Raw genomic sequence first — 25,000 nt, 5'->3', positions numbered from 1 at the left:
TTGCTGGTATTAATCAACATACTTACATACACTTCCTATACTGTTGAATGACTGTGCTGGATGATATGTTTGTGATCACAGCAGCTGAATGTGTATCTGCCATGGCTTAGTGGTAACTCACATAGACTATAGTGTGCAGGGTCGGGGGGGTTGCAACCTGGCAGTGCAGATTATTTTGTTAATGGCCACGATGACAGCTGTTGGCTACAGACTGAGTAAGGCATTGTAGAGCAATTTTAGGTGGGTATGCGCTGGTTTGCAGGAGGCTCAGCATTGCTGACCTCCGGTTGCGGCATCTTACACTGAGTTAGCTTCTACATTGCTTAACCAGTGTGGGCATCACTTACCGCCGGCCAAACACACTTGCTCCTGCATACCCCTGCGCTACTTATACTGTATTTAGTTTACATTTGTTGACCGGGACAATCCGACTGGATGCTTGTCCATTTCCAGTGGTGGCCCAGGGAGTAGAGCTCCACAGTGAACCCCAGATACTCATTTCAAGTAATACTGAGGTGTTCACATTCATAGAAAGTAACAGACGTAACATAGCTATGTACCACATTCTTCATGCTTAGTTTACGTTAACATGTCGGTATTATACATGCTTAGGTCAGGTTTACATGTCAGGTATGACTATTGACAAATGTCAGTTTAAGGTGAAGTTGGATTCCAGTTTAACAGTTCTGGATAGGTTACATGCAGGTATTCGGGGTAGGTTTACTTATTCCATACCTGTGTGGTAGAGCAGAAGAGAATAGTGAAGGAGTAGGTAGGTAGGTAGAGGGGGTGACATTATAACTGTATAGTAGCTTGTTGGAATAATTTGGAGGGGAGCAATAGGGAAGGTTTGTTGGATGTTGGGATTTGTATGCGAGGCAGGACAAGAGGTGTCGGTTTCGCTAGTTGATGTAGGGGTATGGAGTGTTAGTTGGGGGGGATTTCACAAGGTGGTGATCATGTGCTGAACCAAGTGTGCTTGTGGTGTTCCTTCTTGTGTTATTTACATGTGTCCTGTGGGACAGCTGAGGTAATACATGTGGGTAAGGGGTTCCAGATTCTGCCAATATAGTTGAGGAAGGTGTCACTTATGTGTAACTTTAAACATTAATAGAAATGGAACAGGGATTGATAGGTAAGTGGTGTTCATGGGGCATAAAGAGGGATAAATAGCAGGAGAATTATCCAGGTATGTGCAGGAAGGCTGAAGGGAAGGTCCACAGCTGGCCATGTCTTCTACAGCAACAGCTGTGCATATACACTGCATTTGGAGGTTGCATTGGACACTCACACCCCTGGCTTACATGCCTACAGTGGGTGTTGCGACCATGTGTTCTTTGGTGTTATGTAGTGGGTTTTGCAACAACTCATATGGTTATACCATACTTTGCCATGTAAAATAGACTGTGCTGCAGTGGGACTTGTAATGGAAATGGCTGCTCATTAGCTGGCAGCTCTGCCCAATTTGCACTATTGCTTACATCCCTGGGGCAGTCCAAAATGAACTGCTCCAGCCAACATCTGCACCCCTCTGCCCATAATTGCATACCCATTGTTCCCCCACCCGCTCCTCCTCTACAGCACTAATCCTTACTCTGGGTACAGGTCAGGTCTAACCACACCACTACACACTGTCCACTCTCCACTTCTCGGGACCCATCTCATACTTTGTCTTGACCCATGGGTCATCAGGCTTTCCCAACCTTGTAGTCCAAGTACATACACAGCCTGCCTTGATAAATTGTTACAGGGACTGACTCCAAACATCAACAATTTTTGGGGTGTCCCACAAGGGACGCTCCTGTCTCTGTTGCAAGATTAGACTTGGTGGGTCCACAGTGCCCCCCCCCACCACTGGTTGTGTCCTGCCTGTGGTTTGGGGAGCAGTGGATTGTTTGCATTGGTTGTGTGTTTGTTTGTATGTTTCACCTGTCTGGTTGGGGGGGGGTAATGCTACGTGATACACGTTTGTTGATTGGGCCCCTCACCCCCATTGGCACGTCCTGTGAATATATGTCATTCTTAAGTGCTGTATCATATCATAGCTATATATCTGTGTATATACACAGACACACACACACACACACACACACACACACACACACACACACACACACACACACACACATATATATATTGCTGTATATATATATATATATATATATATATATATATATATATATATATATATATAAATAACGACATGTGGATGCATGGATGTCTGCATATATATATATATATCTATATGTGGGTATTTATATATATATATATATATATATATATATATATATATGTCTGTCTATGTATGTATACATTTATACTACAGAGAGGGGGAGGTATATATCTATTTAGTTATGGGAATATATATATATATATATATATATATATATATATATATATATATATATATATATATATATATACACACACACATACCTCTACATATTTAGCTTCATATCCTGTATTGTAGACTGGTATTGCTGGATACTGTGTTTTGTGTGCATACCGGCCAACCTTGTGTGCCACGTATGCTTTGCAATACCTACAACTAAATCTGTTAGTGTAAACAGAGATACAAGTGAAATCTATTTTTAGTACCAAAGAAACAGTCATCTCATGTGGGACAACCCAAACATTGGGTATTCAACTTTCGTCTAAACCCAGAGTTACAAAGGTACCCATGGCTATGTGCATGGACTACAGTGCGTGTCAGACCTAGGATACTTGGGTCGGGACAACATACAGGATGGGTCCTGAGGGGGTTGAGTGGAGGGAGGGCAATATGTGGTGGTGTGGTAGCTACGGGCCAGTAACCAGAGTAGGGATGGTGGCTGCATGTATGCAGAGGGTGGGGGGGAGCGGAACTGTGGGTAATGAATGTATGGGTCGAGGATGTGGATTTGCATGGAGGTAAGCACTGCTAACTTCCGGTCACAGTTTCTTACACCCAGTTAGTGTCTCCTTTGTTTTATCCGTGTTGGCAGTGCTTACCCCAGCGCAACGCAAGTTGCACACACTTACTAGTGCTTACATATGCTTACTACTGCTTATCTGTGCTTACACCTGCTTACTGCTGCCTTATTCATTATGATACTGAATCTTCACATGTGCATTTCCTGCAGTACCCCAGTTCATAAAAATGTATATTATTTAGTGGGTTTTGCAATACAAATATTGCTTATACCATGCTTTGCCCTGTAAAATAGACTGCTGCTGCACTGGGACTCAAACTGGGAATGCCTGCTCGTTAGGCGAATGCTCTGCCCACTACACTATTGCTGAGATGCTTAATTTGCATATGTCATCCTTGTTATCCTCTTCAGCCTTTTAAGCTGCTTTAACCATAGCTAAGCAATAGGCACACCTGCATACCTACGGTTAGCTGTACTCGGAGTTTTAGACAACAATACAGGGGTTTCCTCTTTTGATTTTTATGTCCTGTTGCTGTTGTACACATGGGGGTCTGCTGGCGAGGCTATGTGGACACCTATGAGTGGTCTAGCTCATTTATTTCCACTTTCTGCTGTTTAACATTGCAGGGGCATGTTTATTCTGAGAGCTCTGCTCTCAGACATGCCCCCTACACTCGTACATGCTCTGTGTAAGCCTGGGAGCTCAGGCAGCACACTTTCATTACTTTCCATGGCACGCTGCTGTCCTGATCCTAAGCGGCTGCTTCCGTGCAGGACTAGACTAGTCCTGCACGGAAGATTAGTAAATCCGGGGGAATGAGATTGTCACATCTAAGAAACAAAACACTCAAAAATTTCCATTTTAAAGTAATCATAAAAAAGTCACAAAATTAAAATATGTAAATGTAAAACCAACAGCACAGTAGCAATATCATACTTCTGCACAGAACAACAAAATAATACCTCTGCACAGAACAACAAAATAATACCTCTGCACTGAACAACAAAATAATACCTCTGTACTGAACAATAAAATAATGACAATAAAAAAAAACTGTCTGGGATGCCTGAGACAGTAGTAGCATTATTTGGCAGTTGCCATGTCATTTGATAGGAGCTGCCAACTGACCCACTAATGTCTAAGCATCTAAAAGCACAAAGCAATGTATTAGGTAAACACAACTCTTTATGTTTTTTTTTTTGTTAATTTCATCGCTTTCTTTTAAAATTGTTAGCTGCATGCTCTCATTATTACAAATAGAATTAACAGCTCTACCTATATGTCTGTCTATCTATCTATCTATCTATCTATCTATCTATCTATCTATCTAGCTATCATCTGTCTGTCGACCTATTTATCTATCTATCTATCTATCTATCTATCTATCTATCTATCTATCTATCTATCTATCTACCTATCTATCTGTCTATTTATCTATCTAAAGTAATTCTGGATGGATGACAAACAGTATTGGAAATAAAGAAAAAAAATGCTCAGGTGGTTTCCTCACAATCAACTGCACCTGCTCACATAGCCATTTCACTGCAATTCTGGATCAGATGTACTCTTTGTCCAGTCTTCTACTTCTCCAGTGTATTTATAAGCAGAGATTAATAAGTAAGACCTGCTTTGATTTTCTTTTTTTAAATGCATGCAGGTTTTATAAGGGGTTGGCCTTATTAATTCTGAACCGATAATCTTGATCCCAATTATTTTTATTATACACATATCATTTATCAGGGTGGGGGTGGATCGGTTAGCTTTCTTACCTCTAAGCAAATGTTTTTGAATTTCAGTTAAATACCATACCCTTAATTTGAATTTCTTACAACATTGGTTTGGACCTTTGCTGTGCTTATTTATGAGAAATAGTTATTTTAATTATTAATCTACATGATTTTTGCACTGTTTGTACTCAATGTACTCGCCTGCATAGATTAATTTCTGAGGAATTCCTATCAGGCTGTCAGAATAGCATCTTCATTTGGAGAAGAGAATTTTACCACATCCTTAGGGACAATTCTCCACTAGTGAAACCACAGTGATATAGCCTGTATTATTTAATGATGTTGCTTATGTTCACTCATCCACATCTCTTTAGGTAAAACTCTAGTCATCCCTGTTAGGTTGCAAAGCTGGTCAATTATTTCTTTAAATGTTTTTATTCATCCATCTTTTTACTGGCACTGATCTGGTTATACATACTTCCTCTAAGCATGAGTAAAAGCAATCAGGGCAGGCAGCTATCACTTCCATAACATTTACTGTACAAGTATTTTTTTTAAGTTAGTTGTCTAATCACATGCCATAAGTTATCAGTTTGTTGAATAGTTCTTTATTGGTTTAAATGTTTTCTATAAGCAACATGTTTTACATTACCAGTGTACCTTTGGGATTTAATGTTTAATCCTTGAAGAAGTTCAACTCATTTGCCAATTAGCCATTATAAAGATCCCTGATCAGTAGAATGAAGCTTTTTATTCTCTACTCACTCCCTACCATCCTCTTTTTGGATGATTTCAGAGTTTCATAATGTTCTGCTGCATAAGTGTAAAGTTTCTCTGACAAACTGTGAATAACCCCACAATGCCCAATGAAATTAGTTGAAGTACTTAATCTTTGAAAATATTGTTGTACACAATTATACTGATTTTTCAGTTGAGATTGAATCCTTAAGGGTAACCTTTGTCAATGCTGAGTTTATATCTGGCCACTTTGAGCGTTATAAACTCACTCCAGAGTCCTTCAGAAAAGAACAACAAGGTCACTATGCTTAACTTGCCATATAACAGACATCCATTTTCAGGTCTGCAGTGGGGCTGGAAATAGTTTCTTTTATACCATTGAACATCCACTGTAGGTTTTGATTAAACCTACATGGTATGCATTAATACCACACCACCACACACACTGCACTGCATACAATTTGCTGTGAGGGAAAGGTTAGTTTGCTTTTGATTTCTTGTATTTTGTATTACTTCATTGCCTTCTTCTATTTTGTATATTGTGTTTTCTTTACACTGTGTTTTAGTTCATAGGTTCATAGATTAGTACTAAGCTAACTGCACTTGCGAGACATTTTTTTAAGCCTAGCCAATTATCCCTTGTGAGATTTAAACCCTGTACCTTGTGTTTGTAAAGAAAACACCTTAACCATTAAGCCACCCTCACTTATATTCTGCTTTGATTTGCATACTAAAACTTGCAAAGGGACCACAGCTGTATCTCTTGTGAGTCATACATTAGAATAGGTCAATTAAGGAGTCACTCAGAAGTCAAAACTAGTCAGTTAAGGTTAATAATCTGTGAACTGAGGGGTGGAGCTAGGAACTAAACCTTTTGTTTAAGGGTAAAATAAAACATTTCAAAGATTTACTGGAAAAGCTCACCAAGACTCTGACACAACTTGCTGTGAAGGAAAGGTTAGTTTGCTTTTGATTTCTTTCATTTTGAATTACTTTATTGCCTTCTTCTATTTTGTACACTGTGATTTGTTTGCTTTACACTGTTTTACTTGCATTCTGCTTTGAATTACATATTAAAACTTGGAAAGAGACCACAGCTGTGTCTCTTGTGAGTCACACAGAATTTTCCCACCCTGCCACCCTGTTGCTGTTGTGTTCTTAAACACAACTGTCTTTCTAGTTGCCTGCCCCTTATGCTAATTTGACCACATATCTCTTTCCCTCTGCCCTTTCACTGGCTGTTGTGAGTATGCACAAAATTATCATTTTTGTGAAATCATTCCCCTTCAACTATTTAAATGTATTGACCATCCCACTGTATTACACAGAGCCAGAAAACAAAAGTAGCCACCCCCCTTCAATCTATCTTGCTCTTTTAAAATTAGTGCCTCTCCACTTAGACAGCTGAAACTTTAATTACCCCCCTTTTCATATCTAACTGCTTAGTGCACACTGCAGTGATTATATTAATCATTTTTTTCATCTTACCTTTAAACATTTATTGCAAGACCACCAGCTATTGGAGAGCCCACATTCTGCCACTCAGTAGTCATCTTGGGATTAGTGCTTCTGCTTTCTCCTAGTGAGAGAAGGAGCACAGTGACATTATTTCATGGAGACTGCTGATCACCAGAAAGCCTAATAACTGCTTCATATGTGACAGCTTGGAATTTGTGCTTATATTCTGCTCCTGGTGAGAGAAGGAGCAGAGTGCATTGATTCCTGATTGTTTTCTGATTGGAGAGTGATTGTGCTTAACATTCTTGATTGGTCTGTTTGCTATTCAAGGCATCTTCCAGGAAAATGCTACAACTAGCCTACAGACTGTTGCATCATCTGGGACAATACTGTGGATCACCAAACAAGTTGTGGCCTGCTTCTCATCTTGAGATTGCTGCTAAAGGTTTGCTTCTGGTGAGGGAAGAAGAAAAGGAGCATTGTATCCCAGCAAAATGAAGCTGTGGTGAGACCAGCACTCATAGTAGCCAAGCAGTAGCCATTCATGCAACCTCCCTCTTTCCATCATCCCTGACAAGCTAATTCTTTGTTTTCAGCAAGTACTGCTTGGTTTATTTCTAACTTTAGAATATCAGCCTAAATACTTCATCCTTAAATTTTCAGGGTCTACATATTACTTTCCTCTCAGTTGTCTGGCAGTGACCTGTACAAACTCACACACCTTGAGTAACAATTTTCATGTAAAAGCACAGCTGAAATATCTACAATACCTAGTTGCACACAGGACAACTAGTTTGCAGTGACACACACTGTCGCCAGAGTTGTAAACTGAATACTCCTGACATTGCTTTATATTCTCACTCCCTCTATCCAATCAATAAAAAAGGGTCTGTTGCCATGGATATGAACTTTCCCACTGTCTCTGTTACCAGCTTGGTGGATATGGACATCCTAAGGCAATGTAGAATTTCCCTCGTGTTTACTGACAACCAGTAAATTCTCAAACTGATATGGTATGTGAGATATGTATTTATTTATTTATTACTTATTTATTTTACATGTGTTGACTGGGTTTGTCCGGCTGAGCTGATAGCCCTTTTTCAGCGAAGACTTGGGGAGAAAAGCTCCACAACATTTACATTTAAGATTTAACAGTAGAAAAAAATACATAGACAATAAGTTTTTGACAGTACTTAAGTTGAAAATATACAAAGGTAATACAAAATTCTGAGTTGATAAAAGTATGATCTAGAAAATATGTAGGGTGAGTAGAGTTTCATTGCATATACAATATTTAAACAATGAAGAAAAAAGGGAATGGTTGTTGATACAGCCAGGTGGCTGTGATAAGAGCAAGCATGTAGGTGGGGAATACATTAGGGTATTATAAGAAGGAGTAACAGGCAATATTCCAATTTAGAGGCGGTAGACAGATGGCTCTAAAAGTGGCTGGAGGCAGTAAAAGGCTGACAGAGTACTAAAAATAAGAGAGGGCAAGAACAGTGACATATTCAGTGGCTTTTTAGGTAGTCTTTGGCAGTTAATTTGAATACATTTGGTTGTTTAAGGGATTGAACTTCCAGTGGGAGTTTGTTCCAGGAGATGGAAGTGTGGTAGCTATAGAGGTTTTGACCAATTTTGCTCTTAGGTTTATAGATATGTAGTAGGTTTTGGTCTGAACATCAGAGAAATCTAGAAGGGGTATATGAACAGATGAGAGGAGTCAAGCTAGGGCAGAAAGATGGTTGGTATAGGATAGTTTGGATAATCTGAATCTGGGAGAGGAGAAGCAAGTGGGGTAGTTCCAGACAGTTTAAGTGTGTTAAAGAGAGACAATGATGAGATCTATAACTTTGATTAGCCACAAATCTAGCCACTTTGTTATAGGCATTTTCTAATTTAGTTAGGAGGGTGGTTTGGAGGTTAGAGATGATCTGAGAGCTGTAAAGTAGGCTTGGTAGCAGATAGGCATGAGACAGTGAAACCTTAGCCTTGTTGGATAGGAACTTTTTATTTCTATATAAAAGGCAACGTTTTGATGTTTATTTTAATACAACTGTTGACATGCAGATTGAATTTCAGTTGGTCTTCTAGTGTGACTCATAGTAGTTTCATGTAGGGTTCGACTAAGATGGGTGTATTATCCAGAGACTAGATGGTAAAGGTAGATTTGACGTTGTTCAGGCTTTTGGGGGGAAAACGTAAGAGTTCAGTCTTTTTAGCATTCAGAATTAGCTGGTTGTGGGAAAGCCAGGTCTTGACAGAGATGAAGGATTTCTGAGTCATGGAATGTAAGTCAGACAGGTTATCAGCGATGAGAGTAGAGTCATTAGCATATTGGATGAGAGGAGACTGACGGCAGGAGGTATATAGTGGATTGGTAAAGATATTAAAGAGTAGTGGTCCATGAATAGATCATTGGGGAACATCCATTTTGATGGGGAGTAGAGGGTAGAGGGCTGAGAGCCAGTGTACTGACTGTAGTTGGTCAGAGTGGTAGCTAGAAAACCAAGCAGTAGTAGAGGAGGAGAATTTGAGGATAGATAGTTTGCCCAGAAGAAAGGAGTGAGACACAATGTCAAACATTTTAGAGAAATCTAGGAATAAGCATGACACCAGTTTATTGTTGTCTCTGGCCTGAGAAATATTATTGATGAAGGATAGTAAGGCAGTAGTGGTGCTATGCTTAAGACGAAAGTCATGTTGCATAGGGGTATGCAGAACTTCCTGAAGTAAGTGTTCCAAGACTTGCATATGCACGCATTTTTCAAGTATTTGTGAGAGAGGTGAGAGGATGGCAATGGGTCTGAAGTTGGAGATTTCAATGGAGTTACCTCTTTTGTGAATTGGTACGGTATGGAATTTTTTCCAGATTGATGGAAACTTCGTTTCTGTGATAAACTGGTTAATTAGTACAGTGACTGGGAAAGCTACAGAGTTGGCAGCTAGTTGGAGAAAGTGAGGAGGGAGATTATCTTCAGATACACAGAAGGGTTTTAGGTTGTAAAGTAAAGATTTAATATAGCTGGTAGCTATTGGCTTAAGGGAGAAGGTGTTAGTAGAATTTTGGCTAGAGGGAGGCTCTGTAGGGGGTGTTAGTGTTAGAATTAGGGGGTGTAGGAGTTAACAGCTTACTGATGGATTCTATGAAGTAGGAGTTGAAGTTTGATGCAGTTTTGAGGGGTGTAGTTGTAGGACACGGGTCGGGAGATGAGGGGTTATCGGGGTGGAGAACTTGATTTATTGCATGCCAGAATTTTTTGGGATTAGATCTATGGCAGCTGGGTGGGTTTTTATAGAAGTCCTTTTTGTCTTTATTGAGTTGCTTTTTAGTGAGGTTTCTAAGTTCTTTATATTTTTGCAGGTGAATGGGGAGGTTGGTTTGCACCCAGGTCTTCCACATTCTATCTCTACCTTTCATTAAGGAGTGGGTGGTATTAGTTAACCAGGGGGATATATTGCTTTTGACATGAACTGTGCACAGAGGTGCCTGTGAGTTAAGTATATTTAGGGTAGTAGTGTTGAAAGAGTTAACTGTATCATCTAGAGGAAGGTGAAACAGAAACGTCCAATTTACTTTGGAGAGGAGACTATTAAAGGTATTTGAATTAAAGTTTGATAACTTGTGATATTCAATATATCTCTGTGGTCTGGGGGAATGATGAGTACTAAATCTAAGAACTTGTATTGGGGAGTGATCACTAAGGGAGTTGGGCAGTGTTTCGGGGTTGTGATATTTATGGGGGTCTGAGACTGGTATCCAATCAATAAGTGAGATGGGGTTGTATGTCTTATTAGTGTGGGTGGGACTAGAGATTAGTTGGGTGAAGCCATGCAAGTTGAGGCTTAGAGTGGAGTGAGGTGATCAGAGGGTCAACCAATTTATGTTGACATCCCCTAGAAGGATGGTTTCCTTATGTATGTGTTGAGCAAGCCAAGAGAGGATATGTTCTAAAAGGGAGTAATTATCACCATGACGTATATAGATGGCAACTACAGTGATTTTACTATGACTATTAATTTTAAGGTTGGCAAATAGGAGTTCAGCATAATTAGCAGACCGGAGTTCCTCTGTGTTGACCCCTAACCAGGAAAAGCCGAAAGACACAAACAAACAAATAGGAGTTCAGCTGGTAGAAAGGATGGTGTTGGTTTGTCAAGCAATGTGAGTGTAAGATAGCTGAAGTATACAATAGCCATTCCACTACCTTTTTTATTTTGGGGTCAAGTCACAGTGTATTATACCCTGGTGGGAGAAAGTCTTTATCTAAGTTAATGGGTTTTAGCCAAGTTTCTGTGAGGGTAATAATATCTCGACAGTAAGATGACATCCAGGCATGAAATTCAGTAATCTTGTTCAATACACTTTTAACATTCATCGAGTAAAATGATAGTGCGTTTTTGGATTATAGGTTCATAGGTTCAAATTTAGGTACTAGGCTATTGGCCCTAGGGCCTATATAAGCCTAGCCAAAAAGGTACCCTGGGTTTTGCCACCCAAGAAAATTATTTTCCTGTGCCCCTGTCGAGCAGAGCTACAGAAGTGATCCCCGGGGTGAATTTCCTATTTCCCATCCAATCATCAAGATTTTTCTTGAAGAGTGCTAATGAGGAGATTTGTTTGATATAGATAGGTAGGTAGTTCCAGAGTATGGGAAGTCTCTGGGACAGGAATATATCCCTCCAGCATGTTCTGTTTATTGTGGTGACAAGGTTTAGGTCCCTACAGCATGTAGCTTGGAGGGATTGGGATTTCTTTAACTGGAGCATGCCAACGGCTCTGGGTTTGACATAGCTTTGTATGTTAGGCAGAGATCGCCTCTGAGTAGGCGATATGCGACAGAGTAAAGCTGGAGTTTTTTGAGATGGTCTACGTAGAGCATCTGTTTGAGGCTAGTAATCCACTTTGTGAGTTATTTCTGTGGCCTTTCCAGTTGCTGTAGATGTCTTGTGAGGTACATACCAAAATGGGCATTGTACTCTATAATGGGTCTAATGAGTGATGAGTAGAGGGGAACAATGACCTCTTTTTTCCTGCATGAGAAACCTTTTGTGATGAGGTGTGCCACATAGAAGGATTTCCTGACTACTGGGACAATGTGATTATCAAAGGAGATACTACTGTCCACCTGTGTCCCAAGGTCTGTTATCACACTTTTGGTGTTAAGTAGATGACTACCTATGTGGTAGCTCATTGGTACAGAGTTTTTACCAAAGGGGGTGACAATACACTTTTTGGCATTGGGCTTGAGGCCATGGCTTTGACACCAGCCATATGTCTCAGTGAGGCCCTTTTGTAGGATGTCCACATCATTAAGAGTTTTGGTTATGGCTCCTAGTTTGCAGTCATCTGCAAACTTCATTAGCCAAAGACCTTCTGTGTTAGCCTGTACTTCAGAAAAGTATATACCAAACAGGAGAGGACCTAGGGCTGAACCCTGTGGTACTCCACTTGTCACTGGTCTGAAGTCGGATTTGGAGTCTGCTACTTTCACAGTGTGGGTTCTGTCAGTGAGCCATTTGGCAACCCATCTTTTGACATAGGGATTTATACCTAGCTTAGTGAGTTTATCTATAATTCCAGAGTGGGGGATGGTGTCAAAAGCCTTGGCAAGATCTAGATAGGCTGTGTGAACCTCCTTACCCTCATCTACGGCTTTGGTCACTGCTTCAAAGAAGTCTATCAGGTTTAGGAGACATGATCTGCCTTTTACAAACCTGAACTGGGTGGGGTCCAGAGTTTGGAGATTACCAATGTCTTTGTTTATAAGTTCTGTGATGATACATTCCATGACCTTGCAGACCAGGCTCATTAGGCTAATGGGGCAGTAGTTCCCAGGGTCCGTGGTGGCTCCCCCTTTGTGGAGTGGGATAACCATCGCTGTGTGCCATTCAGTGGGCACAAAGCCTAAGGTGAGGCTATGATTGAACATGTACAGGTTAGAGAGGTGTTCAGGGACTAGGTTTGTTGAGTTATTGGTGGGGGGAGACAGTTTGGACCAGGGTTTGGATGGACATCTCCTGAAGTAGTAGACTTTTAAGGATGGGGGTTACTTTGTATGGAGCTCGGTAGAAGATGAAGTGCCTTTCCTTACTCTTGGAGGAGGCTGAAGGAGAACAAAGCCATTTAATTTTAGGAATTGGGTTTTTTAGCAGAAATGTGGATGGAGAGATTATGAATGAGTGTTGAGGTAGTAGAGAGATGATTGGGTGGGTAGATGTAGGAGAGGAGTACTGGAGTATCAGTTGAGTATCTTAGGAGGTGAGACAGAAGAATAATACTAAAGGCACTATATAGAGGATGGTAAGTGACATGATTTGTTTAATATGAAGGGAAAAGGGTGAGGGAGATGGGGAAGCAGGTGTATAAGTAAACTGAGGAGAAAGGAGGGAAGGTTAGAGTAGAAGAAGGTGGGTAGTTGGATGTAATTAGTTATGTTGTGCCAAATAAATACTGAAAGAGAGGTGACATTGGTAGGTATTGTATGAGTGGAAGGGAAGGGATTAGTGGTACTTAGTACTTACTGGATGAGTGGAAGGGGAGGGGTTATTGGTATTTAGCAGGTACTGGATGAGTGGAAAGGAAGGGGAGGTATTAGTGGTACTTAGTAGGGACTGGATGAGTGGAAGGTAAGAGGAGGGGTTAGGAGTGCAGATAAAGTGTGATTAGGTATAATTTACAGGGGATGCAGCCAAAGCTCTCACATAAAAGTACTCCTAAAGTCAATAAGGTTGTCAGTAGTACACATGCTGAATCCATCACGCACAGTTCAAAGCAGACATATAGACCCACTTATGCTGAGGCATTGATATGTAACATTCCTAAACCACAAAGACCTCCTAAATGAATATGTGTAATAAATACCCTCAGTAGCCCGAAGTACACTCTTTCAAAACAACACCCACATCAACACAGAACCACATCTCATGGAGCCACTACATCTAAACCCATAAGACAAACCACCACCGAATACAACATTCTGGTCATTGCAGACTCCATTGTGAGTAACATTGATATCTCTCTCACCAGGCTGAGTAAGTAAGGAGAAAGTCACAGTCAGTTGCTTATCAGGGGCTAAGATTTGCCACATTATACACATACTCAGGTCATTGGACCACAACTACCAGTATGACTCAGTCATAGTCCATGTGGGAGTAAATTACCTGAGACATACCTCCCTAGAATTTATGAAGAGAGACATAGATTTCTCAGAATATGTGTTGTAGGCTGGTATGAGCCTAGCATTGAGCAGCATTTTACTTTCTCCAAGAATGATGCCAAACATCAAGTCAAAACATGATTAACTTTAATAATTGGCTTAGTTTCTAGTGTCATTCTAAGGGGGTGCAATATTTGTCAGCTTGGAAGGAGATAGTCAACAGACCATGCTGCTTTGCCAGGGATGGTCTGCATCTTTCCCCTCTAGGCTTTTTAATATTAGCTAAAACATTGTCTTTCCCGTAATGCCTTTTTTAGGCAATGCCAAACTGAAAGTACTTCTGACATAGTAAATCAAAACCAAGAAAATCTAAAGGTATTACTGTTCAATGCTAGAAGTCTAAACATAATCTCACTCCCTGGAAGCTCTCTTACCTTAGAAAATGCTGATGTCTGTGCGGTCACTGAGACATGCTTTAAAGCCGTGGAGAGGGCACCAACAGTGCATGGTTATAAAGCCTCCTATACATTTAGGCCAGCTATTACACAGACAGGGACTAAAGGTGGAGGTGTCTTTATTTATCTAACAAAATATATACCTCAAGGCTGGTCAAACAGGACAATGCACTTGAAGTGCTCCATGTTCAAATTACCATAGGCAAAATCCAATATCACTTCCTTGCCAGCTATACATCCCCACCTATGACTCAGGAAACCCACAGCATGTATTTAAAGTTATTATAAACGCTAACCATCCAACCCAATACCATATTCATGGGTGGCTTTAATTACCCCACTATTAACTGGGAATCCTATATTACATTAAACATACAGGCACAGAGATTCCTGGATTTTGTAAACACAAACTCCCTGAACCAGATAGTTAATACATCAACCAGGGGTGCACTCATACTGGAACTAGACCTCACTAATATGGGAGAGTGCTGCACACCCCCTACTGTAATGTCTTCCCTGGTAAGGTCAGACCACCAAATGGTCTCCTTTGAAGTAAAAATAAAACCTGGAACCCCAGCTAAACCTGAAATATTCAGAAACTACTCTAAGGCTAACTTCCTGCTATTAAGTGACAATCTGGCAAAATTCCAAGCCCCTATAAACCATGACAATACTGCTGCATATGCAGAACTGTTCACAGAAACCTTGTATAAGCTTGTTAATAGCTGAATAGAGGCGGCTGTACCCACCAGGAAGAAGTACAGAACTAACTCACAAAACAAGCCATCCTGGTGGAATCACAATATCAATAGGCTATATAATGTAAGGAAGAAAATCATGGCAAAATTTAGGAGGTGCAGCACCCAACAGGATAAAAGCACTCTCATCAAACTAAACAAACATCTCAGAGGACAAATAAAGTCTACCAAAGCCAAATTTGAGGTGAATTCGGTCTCCCAGGCCAAGGACAAACATAGGGCATTCTTTAGCTATGTCAGCAGCCTCTAAGACAATATACAATTGTGTGCAGAGCTCATTGTAAATGGGTCCACCTATACTGAGTCAGAAGATATACCAAACCTACTGGCTGATAAATTCAGCTCCAACTCCCCCCCCCCAACCTTCCCTCAGGAAATACCATCCAATATAACTCCCCTGCTATCACTAGGGAACAGGTCCTTAATGCTCTCTCTAACACCAAGAACACTGCATCAATGGGATGAAACAGTATATATAGTATGCCTTCTAAATAGTATGAAACATGACCTATCAGGGCCTCTGAAATTGCTATTTAACTATAGCCTCCAAACAGGCTTTGTGCCGCAACAATGGAAAACATCATCTGTCACCCCTGTGCACAAAGGTGGGCCATCTACAGACCCTGGAAACTACAGACTCATAAGTTTCACTAGTCTTATATGTAAAGCCGTGGAGCAAATTATAATGGAAATGACCTCCAGTCACTGCACCCAACCCAGTTTAGTTTCATCAAGGGCAGATCATGCCCACTCAACCTGGTGCACTTCTTTGAGAAGGTCACCAAAGCAATAGAAGAGGGCAAAATGGTTCACACTGCCTACCCTGACCTGGTAAAGGCATTTGACACAATACCCAACTCAGCCATAGTTGACACACTGATGAGATTAGGTACAAATACATATGTCACCCGGTGAATAGCCAACTGGCTCACAGACAGGACCCAATAAGTTAGAATTGGGGAGTCCACCTCTAGAAAAAAACAGTCACAAGTGGAGTCCATCAGGGATCAGTCTTTGAACCTTCCTTTTTGGAATTTACTTCTCTGAAGTCAAGGCTAATGTCAGTGGTCTCTGGCTGACTAAATTTGCAGATGACTGCAAATTAGGAGCTGTTATTGAATCTCACACTAACGCAAATATTTTCCAGGAGGGGCTGACAAAGACAAACAACTGGTGTCAGAGCAATGGACTAAAACTAAATGCCAAGAAATGCATAACAGTATCCTTAGGGATGTAATCCACCCCTGGTAACTATCATACTGACAACGCACCCCTTAGAGTTGACCCAGTATTCAGGGACTTAGGGACACCATAGATAGTAATCTAGACTTTGACCATCATGTGTCTACAGTAGTGAGGAAATCCTTCTATGTTGTGCAACTTATAAACAAAGGTATGGCATCTAAGTCCAAGGAAGTCATTGTTCCACTGTATTCAGTATACATCCGACCTATCATTGAGTACAATGCCACCTTTCATATGTATCTAACCAGGCATATCCAACAATTGATACTTCAACAGAGGTTCCTCACTAAAAGAATACAGTGCTTAAGTAAAATGTCCTATGAAGACCACCTCAAGGTTCTATCTCTGTATTCTGTCTCCTATAGACTTTTGAGGGGAGATCTATGCCTGACATACAAGGCATTGCTAGACACAACTCTGATGGACCTCCTGCATATCTGCAAAACAAACAGCACCAGAATTACCTGTTCTAAAGACTTAAACCTTGCCTGTGATATAAATAGGACCTGCTGGAGAGACAGGTGTATATCCCAGTGATTACCCCATCTCTGGAACAGGCTCCCCATCCATGTGAAGCAGAGTTCCTCCCTAACCCAATTCAAGTGCAACCTGGACAACTGGATGGGGAATAGGAAATTCATCCCTTTTTTGGCACCTATGTCCCTAATGGACACAGGTAACCTGTAAATGGTTCACCTCCCAGGCCCTAGCTTACACTTATCAAGGGTATCAGAACTTGTCAGAGATTTCGGATGCATAGCTAGGCTTTAAAAGGCCCTTGTGGTTGTTAGCCTAGTAATCACCTATAAACCTATGAACACTGAACCTGATTAAGTAGTGACATCTTTGTTGTTTATTGAGCCTCTCATGTAGGACAAGGAACATTCTTTCTGTCAGATTACAAAATCTGCACTTGAGGTGGAGTAGTATACCAAATAGTAACTCCTCATCATCTTCCAAGACAAAAGGCTGTACAACTCCTCATGATGCATAAGCAAATGTTGCACCCCTGGAGCCTTACCCATAGTTTCAAAACAGGAATTGGGTTCCCTGTGTCATAAGACTTTGATGTCATTCACAAGCATTGAAAGACAAAGAAAAATATGACAGTATTAGTGTAGCACATAGACATCTATGGGCTGTTTTAGCATAGGTAGCCTCACAATAAGACATCCTGTTCGATTCTCAACTAAAGCGTCTTCTGTGTGGAGACATGCATGAATGGGCGGACCTTCATTGAAGGTTGTGCTTCAGGGCTGGCAACTCGGTACGTAAAATCTACTGCCAATCATTAGCGGACCGGAGTTCCGTTGTGGCGACCCCTAACCGGGAAAAGCCGAAAGATACAACAAATGCTTCATCTGGATATTGAAGTAAAAGTCTGTGGGCCATTGAAGCTTAGGCATTACCCCATCTGCATGTGGGAAGTAATTCTGAAGACAGTACATTGTGGCAAGCCTAAATGCCTGCAGCACCAGGTCCCACATACAGGTGGAGCTAGTCTCAGCCAGCAGAGGAATGGGGGTTCTACTTAGTGAAAACAGCATGGTACTGTTCTGGAGCAGCTGTCTCATTTTGCACATATGTGACAAAACCAGATATCTTATTTACATATTTGAATTGTGTTTTCATAGTGAAATCTCACAGCAGAACATAGCTTTTACGTGTCATTCATAGGATATTTCACCCAACATAGATTCAGATTCAGATATATTTTATTGTTGTACAACAGATCTATTGTTACAACCTTAATAAAACAACAAATAAAATAAAACATATAAGACATACTCAACAGCACTAATATGTTTAAAACATTCAACTCCTGCTTATTTTAGTCATCATTAAAAGTGAAAGTGTGAGATACTTTGTTATGTGTGCATCTGCCATGGTAAATAATTCATAAAGGCCCCTTGGATTAACAGGCCAAATGTTTTGTTGTTTATGCATCCCTGGTAGTAAATAACAATTCAACAATGTCCCTTATTTTGACAGACAAATATGAGTGTTTTTGTGACCAGAAACTGTCTATGTATGTCTCACAAGGTGAAAACAAGAGCAACATGGAAGAAAAATACCCAAACAGTTCCAGCAGCAGTATGAGCAACAGGACTGTTAAAAAAGTTACAGTTCTACATAAATACGCTACCAATACATGTAACCCCATATGAACTGCAGGAGGTAGCAATTAGGATCATAGGAGATTACTAGGTCATCGACCCGAAGGTCATTTTAAGCTTAGCTGTTTCATCTGAATGTAATACCATAGAAATGCTAGTCAATACCCAAAATTGCATTTAGTGATGACTGCCATGTTCAGGAGGGTTGTGGGCTCTATCTCCAGTGAGAATTTATGGTGCCCAATCCACTTGTCCAGGTTCCTCTTTAAAAGTGACAGAGGTGCTCTGTTTCATATGAATTGGTAGCCTGTTCCAAAGATGCGACAGTCGCTGGGAGATAAATCTGTCCCTCCAGCATGTCCTATTTAAGTCGCAGGCCATATTTAGGTCTCTGGAACAGGTAGCCCTAGTCCTGCTTGATTTATGGATATGCAGCAAGCTTATTAGGTTTGGGTCTTGCATTGCTCTGTATTTCAGACATAAGTCTCCCCTAAGAAGTCTATACGATATGCAGTATAGTGACAGGGGCTCTAATTGGTCAATGTAAGGCACATGCTGGAACCCCATGATCTTCTTTGTTAGAAACCTCGGAGGTCTGTCTAATTGCTGCAGGTGGGTAGTATGGTACATGCCAAATGGGGCATTATACTCAATTATGGGTTGGATAAGTGCCTAGTATAAGGGGGTTATAACTTCATTTGCTCTCGAAGTGATGCCTTTATTAATCAAGTGTGCTACACAGAAAGCTTTCTTTACTACAGCAGACATGTGGTGGTCGAAGTTAAGGTCGCAGCCAACTTGTGATCCCACGTCCCTTACCACTTCATTCTAGGTATATTGCATGTTCTGTGAAGGGTATTACCGGCTAACACCAAAGACCGAAAGAATATTAATTTTGTGCAGTCTAACAATAACCTGACTTCAGAATGGGGGCCATTCCTGTCATGGAATTAGAGTTTCAAAACACTTGGAAAAAATAATTTGGGAGATTGTATAATGTTAAAAAACAAGCATCTCTAAAATCAACCAATAAACAACAACAAATGTATTTCCTGGTGCTAATTTAAATAGCCTTGTCTTAAAGCTACATACACAATTACAATATTAAATAGAAAATCAGTACTCTATCTTATTTTATAAAATCAATTTTTAGCACATAAATGAGTATAATAAATTTAATAATAATAAATATAATAAATCAACGAAATATGCTTGTGCTCATATTTTGACATATCGTAATAAGTAACTAGAGCTGCAAATCACAACTTAGCTGCTTTAAGCTATAGTGCTGTATTAATTTAAATTAGCACTTGTTCGATACCTGTTTAGTTCTGATGAAATCCAGGGAATTGAGGGGATGAAAGTGCTTAACTTTTATGTGTTTTTATGGCAATGTGAACTATTAAATATACAATTTATGTTTTTTACACCCATGTGGTTCTTCCTTGTTAGGTGGGTTCATCAAGGAATGCATTTGTTACTGGTCAGAGATTGTATAATGCACAACCTAATATGTCATTAACTAAGTATTTTGATTAATTATCACATGGGCAACAAACTTCCTTTACCTCTTTGCCATTCCTCTCGGCCCATCCACTGCCCCTCAGACTTATATCACATGTAAATAACACTCCGAGACTTACCCTGGGATTCATGAAGCTCGGCGCAAGGACAGCATTAGCCTTGCACTGATCGTGCAGTGTAGAGATGGTGCAGCAGCACCATATGCATATTAATGAAGGTGCCCTGCCGAAACTTCCACATCCATAGGAAATGTGCGTGAGGGCAGGGGGCATGTCTAAGTGCTGCACGGAGGTGTGAACATGTCGGCTGCAGACATGCAACCTAAAATGCTGACGAGTACACCCTGCATCTAATAATAATCATTCCTGTCAGTGTCCGTGGATACTGAAATGTATGGAAAGCATACAAGACAGTTTTGCGAACACCAAAATAAAAAGTAAACACAAAGGCACGTAGCTGAATATTGAGTCCCCATCCCTTGAGCAAATGACATTTAAAACCCCATGCCCGTATTCCATTGTAGTGTTGATTGTTATACCAAGTGGAAGCGAAGCGAAGCGCAGCGTGTTAGCACACCGCTGTCATTTGCTAAGCCTAGCCCAATGGTTAGGGTTACCACCAAAACCATTATAAATGTTAAATGTCCTGTGACTGTAGGACATAATTATGTCCCATATTTTACGTAATAGTTCCATACAATACTTATTTCTGTAGGTAAAATACCTAAATGTTACAAGAAACAGAATAAGCAACTAAACGAAAAAGAATAAGCATCTAAACTGCTACAACAATAAGCTATCATTTAGGCATAAAACTAAAGTACTATCCTTTGTACTGACCATAGGTATGTGCTGGCCTGTAAAATCTGATGTGTGTCCCAAAAATGTCCCATTTTGGTCATATGAAAAGGTGGCAACCCTACCAATGGTTAGAGCATTTGCTCAATATCTGCCCATTCTTGGTCCAAGTCGTCCTTGTCTGGATGGCCCAAAGATGAACGGGTATTACCCGGGTCTACCTACCATGTAATGAAAGAGAAGTATTTGCATGTACCTATGTGCATGAAGTACAGCATGTGGAAGATCAAAAATGCTAGGGTCATCCTCACAACCATATTGGTACCAGAGATATGTAGTGTACCCAATGTGTTCTGTTGACTGTGCCATGGGCCATCAACCAGAGAAGGGATGAATGGTGTGTGTGTATTATGGGTGTGGGGAGGGAGCAGTGGATGAATCAGAAAGAAAACCAAAGAACAAACATTCACATCCGCAATACAACCTGACAGGCCATACTGTAAAACACAATCCCACAAACATATGAACATTAAAATGTGCGATACACATGTACAAAAACGCACCCACATAATGGTCTGGCCTGAACTGAGCCATCCAACCCCAACACACCTGGATACATAATTGAATAGCCATCATCTCCTCCACAGCACACCACCCCCCCCAATCATCCACCAAAACCACCCATACTCGGGCTGCTAGCATGGCACAGCCATATCTGCACATAGTGACCCCTACTCATATCTAGTAGGCAGTCTCACCCTAGGCAGTCTCAGAATTGCAAACTATTTATCCCTTGCATGTATAACCCTACCTCATTTTTGTAAAGCCAAAAGAATCGAGGTCATTGGTCCCCACAATTTTTGGATATCCCTCATGGGATAAGTATCTGTTCTAAACATTAGACTTGGTGTCACAACATGATATCTAGTCCTGTAGACATCTGGACACAAGTTTTATGAGCAGTAGTTGTCCACAACCCTGCTCAGCCTCCAGTCGGTCCTGCAGAACCTCCGACCTGGGATTAAACACCTGACCATGATGAACATCTCCCCACGTGCATTATCGGGAATATATACCTTTCACATTCATATAGTGGCAGTTGGATATAGGGTGATTAAGGTGCTTTAAAGCAGACGTAAGTAGGGTTACCATCTGTCCCACTTTGGGAGGGACAGTCCCTATTTGGGCAGTTGTGTCCTGACCAAAAATAATAAAATGGCAAATGTCCTGAGATTGTAGGAAATAATTATGTCCCATATTTCATGTAACTGTTGCATAAAATAGGCATTTCTGTAAGTAAAATACCTAAATGTTACAAGAAACAGAATAAGCAACTAAACTGCTACAAGAATAAGACTTAATTTAGGCAAGAAAGTAAAGTTCTATCCTTTGTACTGACCGTGGGCATGTGTCGGCCTGTAAAGTCTGATGTGTGTTCTGAAAATGCCTCACTTTGGCCATTTGAAAAGGTGGCAACCATAGACGTAAGCAGGTATGCAAGCATGTATGCTCGACGGTAAGTGGCGATCATTCAACAGTATGGGAAATGTAAATAAGCATGTAGGTGTATATGCATGGGTATGTACAGACAGATATATTTATATATATATATATATATATATATATATATATATATATATATATCTAAAGAATGAACATGGTCACAATATAGCAGTCATAATGAATATGAAGAGAAACAGCAGCGGAACCCCCTGTAATATTTAGTGTTGTTATATCAGGTTGGCCACAGGTGAATACACGTCTGCATCCCCAAATACAGGTAGAACACTAAAAGTGGAACTAACTACATCCCCATGCTAAGTCTGAGTTTCAACTAGGTACAGGGCAGTCTCAGTCCCCAGTTAAACAAGCCTAAACCCCCATGAACACCCTGACAATCAAATACACGTATGTGCCAGGACTATAGGCTTTGGAGGTCTGAATATACTTTGAGTGAGTCAACATGCAGCACAGGTCCAGAGCAGTAGGGAATGGTGCATGTGTAGTAGTGCAGTTTCCTCAACAGGAAAATGGATGCCTGCTGTGTTAGTGAAGTGTTGAAGCATGTGTTCGGGTAACTATGAACCATGGGTATACATATAAATGAAGCAGAACACCAATAGTGTAGTGGTTAGAGCATCCGACTATCGAGCAGACGTTGCCGGTTCAACTGCAGCACACACCATTTATGATGCATAATCCGTATACGAGCATATCTTGCTAATTTTATGCTGTATAATGATATAATACCAAAGAAATGTGAACTGAGGTGATGTATCACAATAAGAATGTAGAAGGATTTTGTGTGACATAAATCGGCGGTTAAACGGAGAACCACAGCTGAAAATTGTTGTACTCACCCTTTGTCCAATGACCCTTGTTCCGCCCAGCAACACGATATACCGCATTGGCCAGGCTCGACACCAGGAACCTACACATCACAATCAATGTGATTTACCACTAAGCCACGGCAGTTATACCTAACGTCAATGTTATCACAAACAGCAAACAACACAGTCATTCAACAGAATCATCAAAGTAATTAAATCATATAGATGTGTATGCATGCATATGTATATATATATATATATATATATATATATATATATATATATATATATATATATACATATAGGGTAACCACCTGTCCCACTTTGCGAGGGACAGTCCCTCTTTGAGCAGTTGTGTCCTGTACATTTAGTGTCAAATGGCAGATGTCCAGAGATTTAATGACAAAAATATGGCCTATATTTATGTAATAGTTGCATAAAACAGTTATTCTGTATCTGAAACACCAAAATGTTATAAGAAACTGAATATGCAACAAAAATGCTACAAGAATAAGCTGACAATTAAGCATAAAAGTGAGGTTCTGTCCTGTAGGCATGTGTTGGTCTGCAAAATCTTAAAGCTTGTACCAAATAAGTCCCACTCTGGCAATTTGAAAGAGTGGCAACTATATATATATCTACAGAACAAACATGAAAACAAGAAAGCATTCATAACAAATGCAAAAAAATAAAGGAGCAAAACACCCATACTATCCAGTAGTAACCTTGTCCACATGCAAAATCTGACTTTCAAACCAGTACAAAGCTGACCCAATCCCCACTCAGACAAAGCTACATCAAGATGATCACATTAACACCCTGACAATAAAACATACGTATATGCCAGGACTATAGGCTTTGCAGGTCTGAATATACTTGGAGTGAGTCAACATGCGGCACAGGTCCAGAGCAGTAGGGAATGGCGCATGTATAGAAGTGTGGTTTTCCCAACAGGAAAATGGATGCCTGCTGTGTAAGTGAAGTGTTGAGATGTGTGGTCGGGTAACTATGAACCATGGGTATAAATATAAATGAAGCAGAACACCAATAGTGTAGTGGTTAAAGTATCCACCTAACGAACAGGCATTCATGGTTTAAGTTCAACTATAGCACATATCATTTTCTATGTGGAATGAATGTCGCTCTGCTGTAAAGCCAACATTAAAACATGTAAAAGTGAACATGTGTATCGCATGGGACTATTAACCAGATCCCTTCAATCAAAGTGGTACTGTCATAATGAATAAGGCACAAGTAAGCACAAATAAGTGGCAGTAAACATATGTAACGCACAGTAACCATAGGGGAGTGCGTCTGCGTGGGTGAAAGCAGTGCCCAGCATATGAAATGTATTTTTGTATGTACAGATTTAATATATATATATATATATATATATATATATATATATATATATATATATATATATGTATACACATATATATGTGTGTATAGATATATATCTACATACATTAAATATATATATATATATATATATATATATATATATATATATATATATATATATATATGCATATGAAAAATGAACGTTGTAACAATAAAGCATACATAAGGGATGTGAAGGGAATCAAGAGCAAATCTGGTATTATATAGTGTTGTCAGCATATGTTATAAAAAGCTGCCCAGGAGTGAGCAGAGCACTGCTACTTACACAACAGGCAGGGTTTTACCAGTGGGAGTAACATCACTGAATTGCTAAGTCTACTTTACACACAGACAGAATGTAGTCCATGCTGGGACCACCAAAAATTATAAAACAC

This window comes from Protopterus annectens, chromosome 3.part0 (genome assembly GCF_019279795.1).
Source record: "Protopterus annectens isolate FY-2018-M chromosome 3.part0, PAN1.0, whole genome shotgun sequence".
NCBI classification, from domain to species: Eukaryota; Metazoa; Chordata; order Ceratodontiformes; family Protopteridae; genus Protopterus; species Protopterus annectens.
Note: the sequence above shows the minus strand (reverse complement) of the source record.